This window comes from Elephas maximus, chromosome 12 (genome assembly GCF_024166365.1).
Source record: "Elephas maximus indicus isolate mEleMax1 chromosome 12, mEleMax1 primary haplotype, whole genome shotgun sequence".
In the NCBI taxonomy this organism is placed as follows: domain Eukaryota; kingdom Metazoa; phylum Chordata; class Mammalia; order Proboscidea; family Elephantidae; genus Elephas; species Elephas maximus.
The window spans coordinates 13,934,183-13,956,125 of NC_064830.1; the positions used below are offsets into that span (position 1 = coordinate 13,934,183).

Genomic DNA, 21,943 nt, shown 5'->3' on the forward strand with positions numbered 1-21,943 from the left:
AGATAGATGCATCTAAAATGTGCCAAGCTAGACTTCTGGCTTCAGGATTGTTTTCTTTTTAACTTCATTAAACTATTTGTGTTGTTGTTGTTTTGAGTAGTAATCCAACTCCTTCTCCTGCCATCTTTATAGTTGATGCTCCAGTGATACTGAAAAGCTGTTGGCTATCAGCCATGCCGTGTCATTTCACTTTTCCACGCTCTTTACTGGCTGTTCCCTTTGTATAGAATTCTCATCCCAGTGAACAATTCCACTCCTGTTCATTGTATAAAATTCCGCATCGTCATCACCTCACTGGATGTCACTTTCTCTGATATCTTTTAACATTTCCTAAAACTTCGTAGAGTGGAAATGCTCAAATATAGCCCAAAATAGGGCTTCATCAAGTTTCAATACTTGTCAACCTGTCATTTTCATCTATCCACTCCTTCAATATTACTTGCTTCTTTCTTGTCTGCTGGAATATTTCAAAACAAATTTCAGACAGTGTATCATTATACCTGTGAATATTCATTCATTATACATCCTCAAAAAATGCGATTAAAAAAAAAACGTTTTAACCTAAGTATGGTCACTTAATATCATTTATTCCCCAGCATACAATCAGTTTTCCCAGATTTTCTCAAAATGCCTTTACAATTGGTTTGTTCAAGTAAGAATACAAAGTTCTCATGCTGCAATTCTTTTGACACTTAATTCTCCTTTCATCTGTAAAAAAGTCTCTGCCTAAAAAAACCCCACACAAATTCTGTCCCATCCCCCCACACACACTTCTTATTTCTTGAAGAAACTATAGAATTTCCTACGATCTGGATTTGGCTGACTGCTTCTTGCGCTATGTAACTTGCCCCTTTATCTTATTTCCTATAAAGTGCTAATTAGGTCAGGAGGCCTGATTAAAATGCTCTTATTTAAAAAAAAAAATTTAAATATGGTGCTGAGTAATTCATATTCCATCACACCAGGAGGCATATACTGTCTTTTGGTCCCCCTTCATGGGAAGGTCAGATTAATAATTGGGTTTAGATACTGTCAAACTGATACATTCATTAAAAAGTCTCTGTTTATCCTTTCTGAGTGGATTTTACCAGGCAAGAATGCTTACTGTCTAGATCCATTATAAGAATGGCAAAATTGTGATTTTTAAATTCTATAATTCCTCCTACATTTAAGCTATAATTTTTTTTTTCTGTAACATCTTTTTCCTCATCAACTATTTCTTTCCCATAAATTCAGTCCATAATGGAAAGACAGGACAAATGTTTACTTCTTCACTTAAACAATGTTTAGAAAAATGAGTATATGCCCTAAAAACCTCCATAGTTGACTAATGATATTATTTCTTAAATTAAAATTTTTTTTATATATTATGAATTCGTGGAGGTGTGTGTATGCACGCATGTTCCATCTATTGCTCTGTCTATCATCTGTCTCTCTGTATCTGTCTGTCTATCTATCTGTCTATCATCTGCCTATCTATCTGCCTATCTATCGATCAATCTATCATCTATCTATCATCTGTCTGTCTGTCTGTCTATCTACCTACCTACCTACATTTCAATCCATTGTAGTCCTCAGTTGTCACGCTTTGGGATGTTCAGATTTTCTCCCCATGGGTCAGTGGGAATCTATCCTTTAACTCGTCCCTTATACAGTCAGGCCTCTACTTAGTCTGTGGTGGCTGTTTTGCTTTCAGCATAAGCAGATGTGCCAGACTCATCTTGTACTCCACAAACCCACTGAAATTGCCAATATTTGGTTATTTTCAGTCTACAAAAGGGTAATTTCATACAGTTCAAACTAATGCATTTTTGGCTACAGGTCTGGAATCTGCCATTTCACCAAGGAATGCTTTTTTTTTTTTTTTTAGTGAGAAATTATATTTAGGTACTGTTATAGATTGAATTGTGTACCCCCAAAATATGTATTGGAATCCTGACCCTTATACCTGGGGATGTGATCCAGCTTATGAATAGGATTTCCTTTGTTATATCCATAAGGACATATCAGCATTGGGTGTGTCCTAAACACAATCACTTCTGAGTTAAAAAAAAAAAAAAGGATAAAGCAGAGAAGGAAGCAGAAAGCTGGGGAAGATAGATACCACCCGAGGATCACCATGGAACCGAGGAACACGGACTACAGAAGCTGAAAGAGACAAGTCTCTTCCGCCAGAGCCAACAGAGATAGAGAATCTTCCCCTACGGCCAGTAATTTCTAGCCTCCTGAATTGTGAGAAAATACATTTCTGATCTTTAAAGCCACCCACTTGTGTTATTTCTGTTATAGCCATACTAGGAAACTAAGACAGGTACTATCCAACCCAGCACTATAGGCACTGTTGTTGTTGTTTTTCTTTTTTTGTGCCCTCCAGTCGATTCCCATTCATAGCAACCCCACAGAACAGAGTAGAACTGTCCCATAAGGTTTCCTAGGCTATACTCTTCATGGGAGCCGATGACCAGGTCTTTTCTCTCGGGGAGCTACTAGTGAGTTCAAACCACCCACCTTTCAGTTAGCAGCAGACTGCTTAATCATCGTGCCACCAGGACTCCTTACCATATGCACTAGGGGTGTTGACTGGTATGGGATGGCCATTACTTCAATGCATATTTCTTTGAAGGGAAAATAAAATCATAAATTTATAATAATTTTAAAATTTACATAAAGATATTTGCTTTTCGTTTAACTTCTTGGATTTGATTTTTTTGTTTTTCTCTTATGATTAAAATTTCAGTTCCTAATGGTATTAATATAATTACTAATTTTCTTTATTCTCTTGAAACTTTTTTGGCGTGTTTTTTTTATACAGTAGTTTTGAAATACCTGAAAAATAATGCCATAATATCACAAGACTACCAGATGAAATGTAAGATGTTGTTTGTGGTTGCTTTTGTCCTTGAATATACTGGATCTTAAAATCACTTAAAATGATTATCTGGATTCCTCTGGTACCTACTCAATATACTTTTAGGTTCATTTGTTTCCATTTATTTTCTATTTTTAGATTTTTTTTCTTTTCAGCTAAAAAAATATATGTAACACTTTCATAGTTCGGAATTTCTCTAGCTATGTTAATCACACCATCTTCCATAAAATTTCTATTCTTTATATAATCTTCGTATGCAGTGTTTTACAATTATATGTTTTAATATTGGTATCCCTTACCTGAACAGGAACTATGTGAGATCAGGTTCTTTGCCTAGACATAACAAAGCACTGGCACAGAGCGTGCGTTCTAAACTTATCCACGGGTAGTATGTGTGTGCGTGTATGTGTGTGTGTATGTTAATGAAAGAATAGAACAGTAATGAATCGGAAGAATAGTGTTCATTTCTGGAATATGTAATGTCTGTGTTTATGTCCCACCACCCATCTGTCAGTTTGTCATAATGTGGTGCCTTGCATGTTGTTATGATGCTGAAAGCTATACCGCTAATATTTCAAATACCAGTGAGGTCGCCCGTGGTGGACAGGTTTCAGCAGAGCTTCCAGACTGATAGACTAGGTAGAAAGCTCTGAAGACCTACTTCTGAAAATTAACCTATGAAAACTCTATGAATCATGACAAAATATGTGCTATATAGCCCTGGAAGATAAGTCCCTCAGGTTGGAAGCCCCTGAAAATACACAGTGGTCACAACATCGACTCGAGTATACCAACAATTGGGAAGATGGTGCAGGGCTGGGCAATGTTTCCTTCTGTTGTAAATGGGATCACCTTGAGTCAGAGCCCACTTGACAGCAACTAACAACAATAATTAACAATGTTGATTTCAGGAAGGATTGAGAATAAAGGTTGCTTTGATATATCTGGAATCATAGCATACAGTTCCATGGTGAGCAATACCAAAAGTAGGGCTTAGGCAGGTAAAACCAACGCACCTCAAAATAGTGAAGACGAATGCTACACTCGCAGGTTTTAAATCAGAGGATTTGGAACCTAGAAAATAAACACTAAATAGCTATCATCCACATTATCATCATCATTGTCATTATTATTGCTACTGCAATTTACCACACTGCTTTTAAATGTATTCCACATTTATTAATCAAGGTACTAGTTTCACCGTAAGTAGAACTAAAGTACTCCAAGTTATTAGTTAAGGTTGTAATTAGCAATCTTGACTGCATGTAGGAAATACCTAAGGGACCTTAAAAATGCTGATAGCTTGTTGCCACCCCCAGAGATTCAGAGATTCTGATTTGTATATTTATATATCGAAACCCTGGTGGCACAGCGGTTAAGAGCTACAGTGGCTGACCAAAATGTTGACAGTTTGAATCTACCAGGTGCTCCTTGAAAACGGTATGGGGCAGTTCTACTCTGTCCTGTAGGGTTGCTATGAGTTGGAATCGACTCGACAGCAACTGTTTTTTTGTTTGTTTTGTTATATTTATATATTTGTATAAACTCATACATATCATATATAAAAAAATCACATATATATAAAAAATCATATATATCATGTATATAATCATATATATCTCATATATATAATCAATTATAAGTCATACATACATATAAGCCTGGAAAGTCAAAATGATCAAAATCAAGTTCCATGAAGAGAGTCATGCCCACCCCAGTTAAGATTCAGGGGACACCCTCTTTCCCACTGTCATTCTCTATGTGCTAAATATCCACAGAGGTTTTCATGATCAGAAAAGAATCACTCATGTCTAATTTGTGCTAAAATACCAGTGAATTCCACCTGGACTAATCCAAAAGCTAAGAAGTTTCCTGAATACAAACAAACACTTAGAGGGGCAGAGTAGCAGGTGTGGGGGTCTGAGAACCATGGTTTCAGGAACATCTAGATGAATTGGCATAAAAAAATGTATTAAGAAAACGTTCTGCATCCCACTTTGGAGAGTGGCATCTGGAGTCTTAAAAGCTAAGAAGTGGCTAACTAAGATGCATCAACTGGTCTCAATCTACCTGTAGCAAAGAAGAATGAAGAACACCATAGGCACAAGGAAAATATGAGCTCAAGAGAAAGAAAGCAACACATAAACCAGAGATTCCATCAGCCCGAGACTGGAAGAACTAGATGATACTTGGCTACCACCAATGACCGCCCTGACAGGGAACACAACAGAGAATCCCTGATGGAGCAGGAGAAAAGTAGGATGCAGGCCTTAAATTCTAGTAAAAGGACCAGACTTGATGGTCTGATTGAGACTGGAGGGACCCCAGACATCATAGCCCCCAGAGTCTATGTTAGCCCAAAACTAAAACCATTCCTGAAGCCGACTCTTCAGACAAAGATTAGACTGGACTATAAGACATAAAATGATACTGGTGAGGAGTGTATTTCTTAGTTTAAGTAGACACATGAGACTATGTGGGCAGCTCCTGTCTGGAGGGGAGATGAGAAAGCAGAGGGGGACAGGAGCTGGTTGAATGGACATGGAAAATACAGGATGGAGAGGAGGAATGTGCTGTCACATTGTAGGGAGAGCAACTAGGGTCACATAACAATGTGTGTATAAATTTTTGTATGTGAAATTGACTACAGTTGTAAACTTTTGTTTGAAGTACAATAAAGAAAAAAAAAATACCAGTGAATTCCATCCACTTCTTATGAAGTAAAGGAAAAATGAATCCGTGCTCTCATGGACCAACATACTGAGGTCAGCTGAGATTATTTAGGAAAAAGAGCTATGGACATATTATCTCCTCTCTCAGATGCTATACTTATCTCCAATTTTGATGACTTTGAAGGAGGAATATTGAAAAAGAAGGAGGGTGATCGGCACAAGCGGGATCACTGAGTATGATTGTACTTCATCCACTCTCTTCTTATTTCTCCTGATAAATGTGAGACATTGCTGCACAGAATGCAGTTACGGGCAATAAATACAGGCCTTTGCAAACATCCTAAGCATTTTAACGCTCCCCATAATTACGACGTCAACATAATTAAATTCAAATTTAAAAAACACAGCAGGGCCATGAGGGTATTACTACAGGACCTTTGCTCTCAATTCAGATCCTGGTCTATTCCTGACTTTATGGTTCATTAATTTTACTTTTGATTTTCCCATAAACATGCTTTTAAATGCTGACCAGGTACACAACATCTCTGTCATTGACTTCACATGTTGTGAGCACTTTCACCACTGTTTTTGGATCACATGGACGGCACAGGACAGGAAAGTTTTGGGAGAGGGGAGGCTTTAGCTATTTTCCTCAACTCTGTTTCAAAAAAAAAAAAAAATTTTTGTTTTTTTGTTTTTTTTTGTTCGTTTTAAAGGCACCCAAAAAAGTGTCCTTTAGAAGGAAGGTTTAAGCACTTCTGATTTCTCCCCAGGCCACTGTGTTCTCACGTCTGCTTTTTAACTGTTAGTGCATTTATGAAGTCTAGCTTTTCTTTGTCATCTTAGCTCTTCAAGGAGAGTACTAGCTTATAGCCATTAAAGGGTCTGAGTGATAAGAATAAATGTGATCAGAATCATTATATATACGTGTGTGTGTCTGTATATATATATATATATATATATATATATATATATATATATATATATATTCCATCTTTTGGAACTCTGGAATTTAAGCCAAGCTCTGTGTAAAGAAGGGACAGACCTAATAGTGTAGGCAGGGAAAAATGAAGCAATTTGCCACGTGAGCAAACACCTGAGAAGATGATTCATTGGGGCACCTGGGTCCCAGAAATTCAGAACTGGGTTTGTGTTAGTGGTAGTGAACTTTCTCCAAAAGACCATTGACATTAACAAAATTATCCTTTTTTTTTTTTCCCCTCATGAACTTCATTAAAAAACAAGATACCTGGGGATTCACTAACTATAGCTGGCAGGTCAAAACGGCTGATGAGAGATTGATATTGTTCCTCGGGAATTTCTGATAAATTAATCGGTATTGTATGTAGCTGGCTGTTGAATCCTTTTGGAATTACTGTTTTAGAACATAGGCACCATGGTCATCTCTGGATGAGACGTGGTGAAAGGGGCAGTGCTGAGTCTGACTCAAATCTTTCCCGCTGCCTTCGCAGTGCTTGAAAGGAAGCTTTGGCATCTCTAGGGCTATCCTCTTATGCTACAAACACTACTGGTGAAGAAAAAAAAAAAAAGAAGGGGACATGAAATGGAAGCAAAGGAAAACATAAACTGCTCCTTACCCAACTTCCAGCCTTTGAGGCATGGAAATCCAGAACTGATTTGTGATTCTGCTAGAAAATAAAATTGCATTTCTGGGTCTTGGCATCAAAGCTCACTTGAGGCTTTGTCCACACACTGCAGTTTCCCTTAACCACTTGGTTGGTTGTTTGTTTTCCCATTAGTCTCCTTCGGTTGCCTGGAATCTCTTTCTCACCTTCTCTGTTTCATGAAGCCTCGCCTTGAGTTACCTCCTCTAAGAAATAAACCTGTTGCCAAGAAGTTGACTCTGACTAATTGTGACCCCATATGTGCCAAATTAGAACCGTGCACTATAGCATCTTCAATGGCTGATTTTTCAAAAGCAGATTCCCAGGCCTTTCTTCCAAAATGCCTCTGTGTGGACTTGAACCTCTAACCTTTCAGTTAGCAGCTTAACCACCCAGAGACTACAGAAGACCTTGGGAATCCTCCACAGCCTGTTGTGTTAGCATCTTCTGTTTTCTTCTGGGCTCCAGGTGCTTTCTTGGTCAGCTACTTACCATCCTTCAGTAAAAGGTCTGTTCCTGTGTCTCTCTCCCTCTCAAATTTGGTTCCTCAACACGAGAGAGGATCTTTTTCATCTCTATTTATCTAGTGCCAAGCAAAAGGGGTAGGACATCTTAGATGCTCAAAGTGCATTGGAGTAAACTGACCATTGTGTATGCTACAAATAGTCCCGTTACCTATGTCTTCTATAGATCACAATAGGTTATGGCATGCAGGCTTTCAGACAGCCCTGTGTGTCTGAACCTTATTTTTCATGCAGCAATCACAATACTGCCTCTGAGCAAAGGATTTGTTCCCAGTGTTGCTGGTATTGGTACTGATCCTTGACCCTCTGGTTTACGTGCTTCACTTTTCTTGCTATGTGCTGTTGCAGGATGAATGATGGACACCATGGGGGAGGGTGCAGAATGCATTTTGCTGATTTTGGCAATTTGGCTGTAGTTTTATCTCAGATACTGTATCCCTTTCACAAGATAACTTTTGTTTACCATGATTGCTTTCAAATGTAGATTTCCTCCTGCAAATGCTTCCTCTAAGTGCTGAATACTGCATTCTTGCAAGTAAGGAATGGCAGCTTGAAAATTTGCAACATGGCCTTTTCCTGGAAAGAATTCCACATATATCTTAACTTGGCTGCAAATTCATAAACTCTATGCTCACTGTATGTTTTGCCTTTGAAGACCTGATGCTTTCACTTATAAAGGTATCTTTGCACCCCATGTGCTCTGCATATTGTAACTCAGAAAAGAATCCTTGAGTTCTCTGGCAGACAGAATGGCTTAGCATCTCACTTGCTGCTTAGCTCACTCTCAACGTGCTGGTGTGGACCCGCAGAGAAGCCCAGGAGGTCTTTAATAGTCTTTGGCATTTTCTTTACCCAAGATTTGACTGGGCCAAAGGAGATATGGAATTGAAAATGTCCTGGGTAAATGTGAAGACTTATTTCTCATTTTCTCTGCCACCACCTACTACACATAAAACATTTTTTTAAATGATAGATGTTTTCACCTTGTGTTGAGCATAAACAGTCTTCCTTTGTTGCTCCTTGCTGTAGTATCTTCCCCTTCTCTATTTTGGTATATTCCTCCTGTTCAGAGAGATGGGAAAGAGCTTAGACAAGACAAAACAACAACAACAACAACAAAAGCATTAACTTCTGCAGATGATCTGTGCCAAAGCAGATTACTCAGAACAATTGGGGATAAGCCACCTCCGTGTGATCTCGAACAGCAGATGGACCGCACTGAGGTGATGCAGTGGGAGCCACTCACCATCCTCAGAAAAGCGGGAAAGTTGTGATTTGGAGGAGCAGCACCTGTGGAGCCTAAACGGCTGATGTGTAGACCAATACCCTGATTCCTGTCTCATTCTTTCTGCCTCTTAGACTTTCAAGATCTGTAATATGCGCCTAGCTGAGAACCTTCCAAACTATGCAAATAGTAGGTTTTCCCATAAAGATAATTAGACAAGAAGGGATAGAAGCAGACCATTAGGCTGGGGTCAGGACCCGGAGTTTGAGTCCTAGTCTGAGATTCAGATTCACTATATTTTAGCACGAGTTCACAGACAAGAGAAAACAGGTACTTCTAGATGTAATGTGTGTGTTTGTGCGTGTGTATATAAATCCTGGCACATAATTTGTAAGCCAATAGGGCATAACCACATAGTATTGCATATTGATTAAATGCACAAGTTTCAGAGACACAGAGACAAATAAAAAGACTAACACTGCATTCACTAGCTGTGTGATCTGTTGTAAGTTAATTTTTCTGAATAGCATGTTTTCAACAACAAAATAGCATTAATAACAATATCTCCTGGGACCGTTACCAGGATAAATAACAAACGTAGAGTAAGAACTGGAAAATTGCAGCTCTGAGTTTTGGATAAGCAGAAGAACTCGGCATCAGGATTAAAGGAGGGCTAATTAATAACTTGCAATACGCAGATGACACAACCTTGCTTCCTGAAAGTGAAGAGGAGTTGAAGCATTGACTGCACTTACTGATGAAGATCACAGACTACAGCTTTCAGTATGGATTACACTTCAACATAAAGAAAATAAAAATCCTCACAACTGGACCAATAAGCAACATCATGATAAAGAGAGAAAGTAATTGAAGTTGTCAAGGTTTTCACTTTACTTGGGTCCACAATCAATGCCCATGGAGGCACTAGTCAAGAAATAAAACCATGTACTGCCGGACAGGATACAGAGGAATCAAATTGACTACATCTGTGAACAGAGACAATGGCACTGCTCAATACTGTCAGTCAGAACAAGGCTAGGGGTTGACTGCAAAACAGACCATCAATTACTCATATGCAAGTTCAAATTTAGGCTAAGAAAAATTAAAAGAAGACCGCAAGAGCCAAAGAATGACCTTGAGTATATGCCACCTGAATTTAGAGACTAAGAATAGTTTGACTCATTGAACATTAACAATCACAGCTCAGACTAGTGATAAGATGACATCAAGGAAATCACAAATGAAGAAAGCAAAAGGTCATTAACACACAGGAAGGAAAGAAAAGGCCAAGACGGATATCAGAAGAGACTCTGAAACTTGCTCTTGAACATAGAGTGGCTAAAGAGAATGGAAGAAATGATGAAGTAAAAGATCTGAACAGAAGATTTCAAAAGGCAGCTGGAGAAGACAAAGTAAAGAGTTATAATGATATGTGCAAACAGCTGGAGATGGAAAACCAAAAGGGAAGAACATTCTCAGCATTTTTCAAGCTGAAAGAACAGAAGAAAAAATTGAAGCCCCAAGTTGCAATATTGAAGAATTCTATGGGAAAATATTGAATGACGTAGTAAGCTTCAAAAGAAGATGGAAGGAATACACAGTCACTGTACCAAAATAAATTGGTGGAAGTTGAACCATTTCAGGAATTAATGTATAAACAAGAGCCAGTGGTATTGAAGTAATAAGTCCAAGCTGCACTGAAGGCATTGGCAAAAAACAAGGCTCCAGGAATTGATGGAATATCAACTGAGATGTTTCAACAAATAGATGCAGCTCTGAAAGTGCTCACTCATCTATGCCAAGAAATTTGGAAGACAGCTACCTGGCCAACCGACTGGAAGGAATCTATTTTTGTGCCCATTCAAAAGGCAATTGACCCCCTCCCCAAATGAGGAAATTATCAAACAATACCATTCATACAACACACAAATAAAATTTTGCTGAAGATAATTCAAGAGTGGTTGCAGCAGTACCTGGACAGGGAACTCCTAAAACTTCAAGCTGGATTAAGGACATGAAATGAGGGGTAACATTGCTGACGTCATATGGATCTTGGCTGAAAGCAGAGAATACCAGAAAGACATTTGCCCATGTTTTATTGATTATGCAAAGCCATTCGACTGTGTGGATCATAGCAAATTATGGATAATATCGCAAAGAATGGGAATTCTAGAACACCTCTCGTGAGGAACCTATACAGAGACCAAGAGGCATTCATTCGAACAGAACAAGGGGATACTGCGTGTTTTAAAATCAGGAAAGGTGTCAGTCAGGATTGTATCTTTTCACTATACTTATTCCATCTCTATGCTGAGCAAAGACTCTGGGAAGCTGTACTATATGAAGAATAAAGGGCCATCAGGATTGGAGGAAGACCCATTAACAACATATGATATACGGATGATACAAACTTGCTTACTGAAAGCAAAGAGGTCTTGAAGCACTTCCTGATGAAGATCAAAGACAACAGCCTTCAGTATGGGTTATACCTCAACATAAAGAAAACAAAAATCCTCACCAACCGGACCAATAAGCAACATCATAATAAATGGAGAAAAGACTGAAGTTGTCAAGGATTCCGCTTTACTTTGATCTACAATCAGTGCGCCTGGAAGCAGCAGTCAAGAAATCAAACAACATATTGTATCGGACAAATCGGCTGCAAAAGATCTCTTTAAAGTGTTAAAAAGAAAGACGTCACTTTGAAGACTAAGGTGCACCTGATCCAAGCCCTGGTATTTTCCATGGTCTCATATGCATGAGAAATCTAGACAACGAATAAGGAAAACAGAAGAATTGATGCGTTTGAATTATAGTGTTGGTGAAGAATACTAAACATACCATAGATTGCCAAAAGAACAAACAAATCTGTCTGGGAAGAAGTACAACCAGAATGCCCCTTGGAAGCAAGGATGGCGAAACAGTGTCTCACATACTTTGGACATGTTGTCAAAAGGGATCAGTCCCTGGAGAAAGACATCATGCTTGGAAAAGTAGAGGGTCAGCGAAAAACAGGGAGACCTTCAATGAGATGGATTGTCAAGGTGGCTGCAACAATGGGCTCAAACATACAAACGATTGTGAAGATGGCACAGGAGCGGGCAGCATTTCATTCTGTTGTACACAGGGTTGCTATGAGTTGAAACCGACTTTTCTACTGCACCTAAAGACAACAGGTTTTGTATAACTATTATAATAGGCACATCTTGTATGGTGAATATATGCTTTTTCTGTTTTCATTTCATTGCTATTGTTGTTGTTATTTTGCTGTGAAGCTGCTCATTTTCTTGTTTCAGAACCAACATCCTTTCTCTTAGATGACCACCCTCCGCTTGGAAGAAATCACTCCATTTTTAGTTTTCAGGGTTGGGCCCTTGAACTATGCATTCTACAAACTACCAAAACTCAACCATTCTAAATAATCATTAAAGAGACTGAATTATCAATTAAAAAGTACTCTCCAAAATAAATCTAAAGTCCCTGATTATTTAACTGAGGAACTGCACTTAATGTTAAAAGAAAAATTAACACCAATTTTATGCTATCTCTTCTGGAAAAACTGAGAGGGCTGAGAGGTGGTAACACGATTCAACACATTTTATAAGGCTATATTACCCTTATACCAAAGCTAGACAAAGACAGCACAAAAAGAGAATTAAAAACCAGCAGTTCCCTAAAATTTAGTTTCAAATATCCTCAACAAATTGTTATCAAAAAAAGAACTCAGCAATGTCTAAAAATAATGTTATGTCATGATAAAGTGAATTTATTTCAGGTACACAAAGCTGCTTTATCATTTGAAAATCAGTCAGTGTGATCTGCTATGTGAACAAGTCACTGCAATAAGGCAAGGGAAATAAATAAAAGAACAATAAATAAAAGGCACACAGATTGGAAAGAGAAATAAAATGGTCCTTATCTGCAGATGGCATGATAATCTATGAAGAAAATTCCAATTACTGTTAAAAAAAAGTTATAGAGAAAATAAGTGTGCTTAACAAAATTTGAGGATACAAGATTAACACGCAAAATCAATGACATTTCTATATTATAACAAAAAATGTGTGGAAACTAAACTTTAAAACATAGTACCATTTACTATCCCTCCAAGAAAAATAAAATACTTATAAACTTAGCAAATAGATCTGCATCATGAAAATTACAAAACACTGAAGAAAGAAACCAAAGACACCTAGATAGACTGAGACACATACCACGTCTATAAACTGGAAGACTCAGCATACTAAAGATGTCAGTTCTCACCAAATCCATCCACAGGTTTAATGCAATTCTGATCCAAATCCCAGCCAGCTATTTTGTAGACATAGACAAGTCTATTCTAAATTTATATGGAAATACACAGGCCCTAGAGTAGCTAAAACAATTTTGAAAAAAGAATACAGAGGACTCACTCCTTCCAATATTACTGTGTGCTGCCAAGTCGAATCTGACTCCCAGTGACCACAGTGGACAGAGTAGAACTGCCCCATAGGGTTTTCGAAGTGGAAATCTTTACTGGAGCAGATTGTCAGGTTTTTCTCCCACGGAGCTGCTAGTGGGTTCCAATCGCTGACCTTCTGGTTAACAGCGGAGTACTTAACCATTGCACGACCAGGGTTCCTTCCACCCAATATTAACATTTACTCCATGGGGTAGTTTTACTCTGTTTTATAGGATAGCTATGAGTCGGAATCGATGGCAGCGGGTTTTTTTTTTTTTTAATAGTTATACAAGGAGCCCTGGTGGTGCAGTGGTTAAGCATTCAGTCACTAACATCAGCGGTTGGAACCCACCAACTGCTCTGTGGAAGAATGATGTGGCAGTCTGCTTCCATAAAGATTTACAGCCTTGAAAATCCTATGGGATAGTTCTACCCTGTCCTATAGGGTTGCCATGAGTAGAAATCAACTTGATGGCAATGGTCTTTACATAGCTACAGTAAACAAGACAGGTTTTGGTGGTGGAATAGACACTTAGATTAATGGAACAGAATACAGAAGAGATAAGTAGACCCACACAAATATCTCAATCTATTTTTGATAAAGGTATAAAAGATAATTCTTTAATAGAAAATTTACCTTTTCAACAAATGAAGCAATTAGACATCCAAAGAGGGGAAAATAAAAAAAGAATCTTGTCCTGAACTTCATGATTTTAATAAAGAATATATTTCAAAAAGAAGGAAATTGACACCAAAAGGAAGAGATAATGCTATTTTCTGTATTTTTGAAATATTTTTTGGGGGGAAAAAAAACTCTTAGAACAGGGCATATCACTATCATAATATATCAATTATGAAGAGAAAACAAAAACCACTGAATTTTGCTGCTGGGAGGAATTTTGGAGATTATTTGAGAGCTTTATTTCACCCATGAGAAAACTAATGCCCATTTAGGGTAACTTTTTTAACCAAGATCACACAGTGAAAGAATGACAAAGCCACGACAGTGTCTCCTAACTCTCCTACCAGTGTTCTATTTATTATACTACATTGCTTGATTGCTTGAACTTGAAAATGAATGGTTGTTAAATTTAATTTAGAAATATTTCTGTTTTCTCTCAGTTAATTACCTAGATAATTACCTTGTCTGAATCCAAGTCTGATATATTTTGATGAAGATTAGGGCAATTAAAACACAGAAATTCCACAGCCTGACTGCCGTGGTGTAGGTAGGTTGAGGAACAGACAGGCCAAGAGCACTTAGTAGTGGGTTGTAAACAGCTGAGAACCCATGTGGAACAATTGACATCTGGTGCCAGAGTGGCCCTGAAAGGCACAGTGGCAATCCTGAGCCACTCTAAGCTTCAGTGTGCCCAACTGTAGAAAGAAGGATCGATCTAGATCTATATTCTCAACATCCTTTCTCCTTTATTATGTTAACATATTCAAAATCTCTACCACAGGCTCCATGAAAAAGAAAGAGAAGAAAAGGAAAAAGGGTAAGTCATTCCCACAGCTGTTACCTGAAAGAAGAAGTCCAGAAAGAAAAAATAAACCTTGCCTATCTATAAGTTGATGGTAAGTATATGTTGGCACTTACAGGCTTTGAGTTAATATCTAAAGTCTGGGAATTTTATTAACTTTTGTAATAAAAATCTTATAGAGACTGCTCTTTGCCCACTAGAGCACATATGACAGAGTTATGATCCTAATGATATCGACAACAGAAGTAATACTCAAATTCAGTTGAAGAGAAACTTCTAAGATTTATGTACATAAGCTCTAAGCTTGAGAAAAATTAGGCTTAGTGCTTTCTCCACATCATGCCACGTGTCAACCATTGTTCATCAACCATAACTCTCACGCTTTGTGGGCAGTATATTTTTGCTCACTATTCCTTTTCAGGACCTTGGAGTCAAATAAATGGAGAAATAGTCTGCTACTCAGGAACACACACACACATACACAATTAAAAAGTATTTCAAAGGCCATGTGTACAATATATGTGCTGTACCAAATCCTAACTCAATGACTCTATAAATTGGGCATATAGAAAATATTCTGGCTAATAAGAATCTGGTTAGCATTCATTCATTTGTCCATTCATGATAGCCAGCTCATTAATCCAATCCATATTCACTTCAAATAGAGTGAAATTGATATTAAAAATGGAGAAACTAAGACCTACGGAGGTTGAAAAGCTTTTCTATTAAACATAGAAAGTGAGAGATGAAACCAAAATTTGAACTCTTGGCTGCCTGTTGCCTGAAATCTAAACCCAGCTCTTTCCACTCTACAATATTGCTTCCATAACACACACTTTATAAGTACCCTTCATGTGCCAGACACCATAATATCAATCCGCCTCTCTCCAATTTCAACTCTATTGTCTTTGTAATACAAACTGGATGCTCATTTTTCTTGTAGAGAATGATTCATGTAGCCACAGGGCTGGTGAATTCAAGACTGGCAAATCAGACAGCAGGGCTCTGGCTTACAGGCTTCGAAGATGGACGGATTCCAAGATCAGCAGGCAAGGTGCTAGCTCAAGTCTCAAGAACCAGAGGACAGGCGAACAAGAGCCAGCTGCAGGATCCAGTGTGGTCAAAAGCCTACAAGCCTTGCTAGAAAGTCCACTTCTATTTTGTGCAGGCCACACCCTGAAGGAAACTCCCTTTCAACTGATTGGCTACCAACAGCATCTCATTATGGAGGTGATCACATTATGTCAAATTGTAACGGAAGTGATCACATCATCATAAGACTGCCAGATTACATCGTGACTGCCAAACCACTGAGAATCATGGCCCAGCCAAGTTGACACACAACCTTAGCCATCATGTTTACCTTCTGTCTCCCAAGAGTCATCCATCATTCTTTACACCTCATGACATGATGAACACATACACTCTATTGTGATTTATGTGCTTCCATGCTGATCTTTTTAAAATTCTAAGAATCCTTCAGTACCAGGAATTATTTCTTTTCTTATTTCCAATGCCTGGAAACATCTAGAATCTAATGGATAATCAGTTACTATGAATTGAATTTAAATTGTTGGATTGTAGAATAGTAATCTGAACTTAGTTTGTACTGACAGCAGTATCCATCACCCGTTCCCTTGTTCATTCTCTTTGGCCTTTAACACAGCTTTTCCTGCCACCTGAAGTTTATATATTTCTAGGTATGAGAAACTGTAGGACTAACACAATATACACTTGCCCAGAATAGTGAGTCAAGCTCATGGAAATCTGTAGAAAGACAGGTTTTATCTGGTTAACCACAGAAAACCATGAATATCAACAGGCAGCCTGAGTTCCTGAGTTGGTGCTCTTATTTAATACAGAATGGCCAACTGTGTGAGCTAATTAGCCCTTGGGTCTAGCTTATCTTCTTAGTCCATCAGCTCGCCATATACTTGTCCTTTAACACTACCAATTCACAGCTTAGAAAATGATCGAGGAAAGAAAATACCCCACAAAAAAATGTTCTTTGTTGATTTATTAGTAAGAGTTACACATAGTCTGCGAGGGTGAATTAGGTAGATGAAAGTGGAGCAGTTTGTGCCCTGTAACTAGTGTGACTTTTGTTGTTTCTATTATTGTAGTTCTTTGCCCTCAGATCAGGAGGGATTTGCGTCCAGAAGATGAAAAATGCAAAGGCCAAACATTTTCTGAATTTCTATCATATTCTTATACATTCTTTTCATGAATACACCAGAGGTCATGCTTGAAAGACACCTTTCGATGCAATCATTTATATGTCTCCTAGAATATTCTTAGGGGTTGCTTTTTAATGCTCTGCTATTATTTCCGAAACCTTTAGAAAATATGTTAGAGTGCCATGGAATTAGAAGAAGCCTTAGAATTCATCTGACCTAAGCATCTTCCCTGCGTGTTTTTCTAAAAATGATGGTGCCAATTAAAGACAATGCACTGCAACATGAAATTGTTTCCTTTGGAGACGGAGTAAAAAATGTTTAGGTGTAAATGTACATGCACGTAGCCTCTGACGTAAAACCAACACCAATCTGTATTTTACAGTATACGCTGCCTGCATGTTATGCACTTAGGTGTTTCCTGAAAAACTGAGTTAAAAAAAAAAAAAAAGAGTATAGTAAATAATTTCCTCCACTGATTTAATTTTTAAACTGTTACTTAAAACTCATCCCCGGGGCACTTCCATTGGTACGTTTTGGATAACCAACTTGAAATTAGAAGTGAAGAAATGAAAACTAAACTTTACTTAGCATCTAGGAATTAGACTGGGTACTAGAGGCTTTTGCTTAAACTATCTCACTGCACATAAGGTATTCATGTAAATAAAAGGAAAGTGGATTTCTTTGTATAATATTTAAGGTTACAGTTCACATTAAGAAGTCCAGTTGAGGTTTCCCAACCCATTATGGGAATTAATGTCAGTTTTTAAATTTTATTTTAAATATTTTGTTTAAATTATATTCAATACTTACAATTTACCTTACAGTCCTACTTCATAAGGAAATATGGTAGAGAAACCCAGGAGAGTTTAAAAAAAACAAAAAGAATGTTTTTTTTCCATTATAACCTGCTACCCTATTGACTAGAAATCGTCCCTTAAAAGTCAACGCCAATGAATTCTATATTCTTTTTTTTGTTAATAATTTGTAGTACTTATATAAGAGACAGCGTTGTATATGAAATTTCCAGTAGCTGATGCACCAATTACCTTGGGCTCAGAAACTGTAATGTACATACTAACAAATGGAACAGAAATGAATTGGATCAACTAGGAAAGAAATGAAACAAAAACAAAAAAACTGAAGAATAGTATGTTAAGACTCTCCCCTTACTGAATTTATAAAAATTATCCTGGAAATTCTAGAGGACGATCCTACGTGTGCAGATATGTTTTCACCTGCTAGTCAGGAAGCTTCAGGTAGGCAATCAGATTTCTCTGTGGATATGACATGTATTTCTGGTAGAACTCTGTCTAGAAGACTGTTTGTCATCCCCAAAATTATGAGAAATCCTTGCAAAAGTAAGCAGCCTTCCCATCAGACAGCAAGTGTGAAAATTACAAGGACAAAGTTAATGATTTAGCAGGTTTTTTTTCCGGTGGACTGTCTGTAGGAATTAAATTGCCACCCATCCCATTGCTGTCCAGTTGATTCCGACTCATAGTGACCCTATAGGACACAATGGAACTGCCCCATACGGTTTCCGGGTAGATTCGAACTGCCATACTTTTGGTTAGCAGCCATAGCTCTTAACCACTATGCCACCAGGGTTTCTAAATTGCCACAGTGTATTTAGTTTTAGCATATTCTCAAACAGAACGCAGGCAAAATAGCATAAAGGATCATCGAAGTCATGCCTACTCTGTTCTCCTGTTCTTTACATACTTTAAGCCCTGCTAAATTACTATTAAAAATTAGGCTAATGAAAATAAATAAGCATATAAAACCCACTGCTGTAGAGATGACTCCGACTTACAGCGACCCCATACGGTTTCTGAGACTGTAAATCTCCACAGGGGCAGACTGCCACATATTTTTCCCATGGACCCACTGGTGGTTTCGAACTGCCGACTTTATGAGCAGCAGTTGATTGCTTTAACCACTGCGCCATCAGAACTCCTAGCCAACATACACGCACAAGTTCACGTGGCTGGTGTGCAGAGGGTGCAGCATCTAAATGCAGCATGAGAGAAGGTAAGCCCATGCTCTGCTCACCTCCCAAAGTATCCACTATGTCCCTTCTCAAAGTAGTCACTCTAACCTATCTTCCCACCCACCCATCCAATTCCTTCATGGAGCCATATAAACGCACAAAACACAACGAGGTGATATTTAGCCTACCCCAAATGAAAAAAAATGAGTCTGAATGCAGACATACCAGGTCATCCTTTTTGTAATGTGGATTGACGTAATCCAAACACCTGTTGTAGCCACTCAGGGTAACACCGATTACTCCACAGGGTCTCAGCAGCCCTAAAAAGATTGGCACATAAATGAAGTTATATCCCTTTGCAGCACTTTCTTCTTCTATCTGCTTCAGGGATATTGTTGTTAACAACACATTAAAGACACATTTTAACTTCCTCTAATCTTAGAAAATAAATATTTGCTAGCAGCATTTATTTTAAAATGTGTGATATTCTTTAAACTCGTATATGATTTATGCCATTTTCCCATTCTCATCAGGAAGAATATTGCTCCCAGGAAAGCATTCACACTCTGTTTTTAATTCTGCTTTCTCTGAGACTCCCACTCACTTCTAGTTCTTCTGCAGGGGGTTTATCCATTTTTGTACCTCTTCCTATCTTTGGGAGTCTAAGTTTCTCCATTCTCTTGCTTCCTGTTTTCAGTGAGAGCCAGGGTTTATTGTGTTTCAGTGTAGTGCTTAGAAACAATTGTTCTTTTCTCTTTATCCTGCTGAGAATCTGCATCCAGGAGTAGCATGCCATTTCTTGGATTGTCTTTCATTGTCATTCATTCATTAATGGAAGGCATTTTAAAGTAAATACATAAACGAAATGCACCATTCTGTCAGAAAAAATGCAGTGTTGCTGAAATTAAAAAAAAAAAAAAAAAAACGAGTTATACACTGGATAGAAACAGTGCCTGATTTCAAGTTTTTGGAAGTCCTTCTCTACTATCTAATAGTCAAGATTCTCACGTTGCCAGTCTCTACCGAGTTCTTAACCATAGACATTAATTTCCAACTGCAACTTCATTTGGATATACAAAACACCTTTAACTCACAATTCCAAAAAGTAACTCAGCTGCTCCATGAAAACAGCTCCTTCCCCAATAATTAATGGCACCACCACATACCCAGTCACTCAAATTAGAACCCTCAACTACTCTTGTTTCCTAAGGGCCCTTTCTCATTCAATCAGTTGATCCATTCATTGTAATCTTCTATAAAAATAATTCATGAATATTATCCTACCACTCACTTATCCCCACCTCCATACTTGTTCAGGTTTTTATCACTTTTTACCCAACCTTGTTGACTTCTCCTTAGCCATGGTATGAAGTTTTAAACCCTCAATAAACCGTACATGCCCTTACCATTCTGGCCCCAGCTTGTCCTACAAGTATAACTCCTAACAGTTTCTCCTCTAAGTATCCTATTCTTCAGCCATCCACACTGAGCAGCTCCGTTTCCTAGAAAACAGATAGCACTTGTCCTAGGACTAGGCAGTGTTTTGCTCTGCTGTGGATAGGGTTGCTGTGGCTAAAACCTACTCTAGGGCACCTTACAACAACAATAAGCCAATGGTGAGATGAGGCTGCGGGAGAGTTTAGGTTGCAAAGTGAGAAAAAAGAAGGAACGCGACGTGGAGAAATATATCCATGTTTCTATTTGAGATTTTATAAACACGTGTAAATATGTGTAATCCTCATTTAATGTATTTGAATAGGGTGATACATCTACTCAACATTTTAAAGCTTGCTATAGGCTTTGACATGTAATTTTCACTATATTTCTGTGAGATAGGAAGAATAGGAATTGTTTTATTTCATAGATAAACAGAAGACACTGAGGTTCAGAAGGGTGTACATAGTACCGGCAGCCCAACACCTTAATTCCAAATATATAACTCTAAATCCAATTTGCTTTCACTCTTTACCATGACTGCCTCAGTATAGATAATTATGTATTAATCTGTGTTTAAATATATTATCATTTTCTAACCATTTATGTATGTGCGTATAAAATATTGTATATTTTGGTAAGTAAAATATACTTTCAACGAGTCAGGATATCCACAGTTAAAGGCAAGTCAAATACAATTAATTCTAATCAATAACAACACATTAAATGATTGTTAATGAAATAGCAGGGAAACACTTTTGAGCTTCCTGAATTTTAATAGAGCTGATATGCTTTTTACTGTTTTTTTTCCGTTATCTGCATATACTTTAGGTAATGGAATTATGCATTTTCTGAGAATATATTTTAGCTCTGTTGTGCTTACTTGCATGCATTAAGTTATATTATGAAGTAGCTTAAATCATGTTAACAAGTAAAATCATGTCTATCCACTTAGCTACAATAATTCTATCAACTTCTGAAGAAGCATTAATAATATATTTAGTTTTGCATTCTCCACCCACTATTTCAAGCAACAGAAATACCAGTTTTCTAAGGATCTAGGAACTGCTGCTTCTTAAATAAGGGAAGTGAGAAAATTGGTCATTGCATCTAGTCAAGACGTGGTAACCGGATTAAGATATGAGGGAAATGTATATGAACCTTGCTACAGATCTTGAACATATTCCAAAGTTAACCTTTCCAGAGACTCCAATTTTTGCAGAAATTCTGTCTTACTAAATCATGCTCAGAAATTAGAGGATCATGGTATTAACGATACAGCAATATTTTCAGAGTTCAGATGATATTTCCATCTAATTTAGACCTCGGCTGAAGACTTCTTAAATAGAGGTGGACGCTAAAAGGCTCATCTTTCCCAAGTGAAAAGTAAAATAAGACTTATTTTAAAGGAAACACAGACTGGTTGAAAAATTAATCCCTAGTCACTTTTCCAAAAGTGACAGATTTAAAGAAATTAAAACATGCTCAGTTTTTATAAAACT

General features: G+C 37.7%; 1 long non-coding RNA gene across 1 annotated transcript; it reads right to left on the reverse strand.

Annotated features, from left to right (window-relative positions):
* Positions 1 to 8,694: 8,694 nt before the first annotated feature.
* LOC126087282 (uncharacterized) lies at positions 8,695 to 19,694 on the reverse strand. Its single transcript, XR_007519706.1, has 3 exons — positions 19,650 to 19,694; positions 19,233 to 19,327; positions 8,695 to 8,752 (listed from the first exon to the last, which is right to left on the reverse strand). It is a non-coding gene; the product is annotated as an uncharacterized LOC126087282 (long non-coding RNA).
* Between the last annotated feature and the right edge of the window lie 2,249 nt (positions 19,695 to 21,943).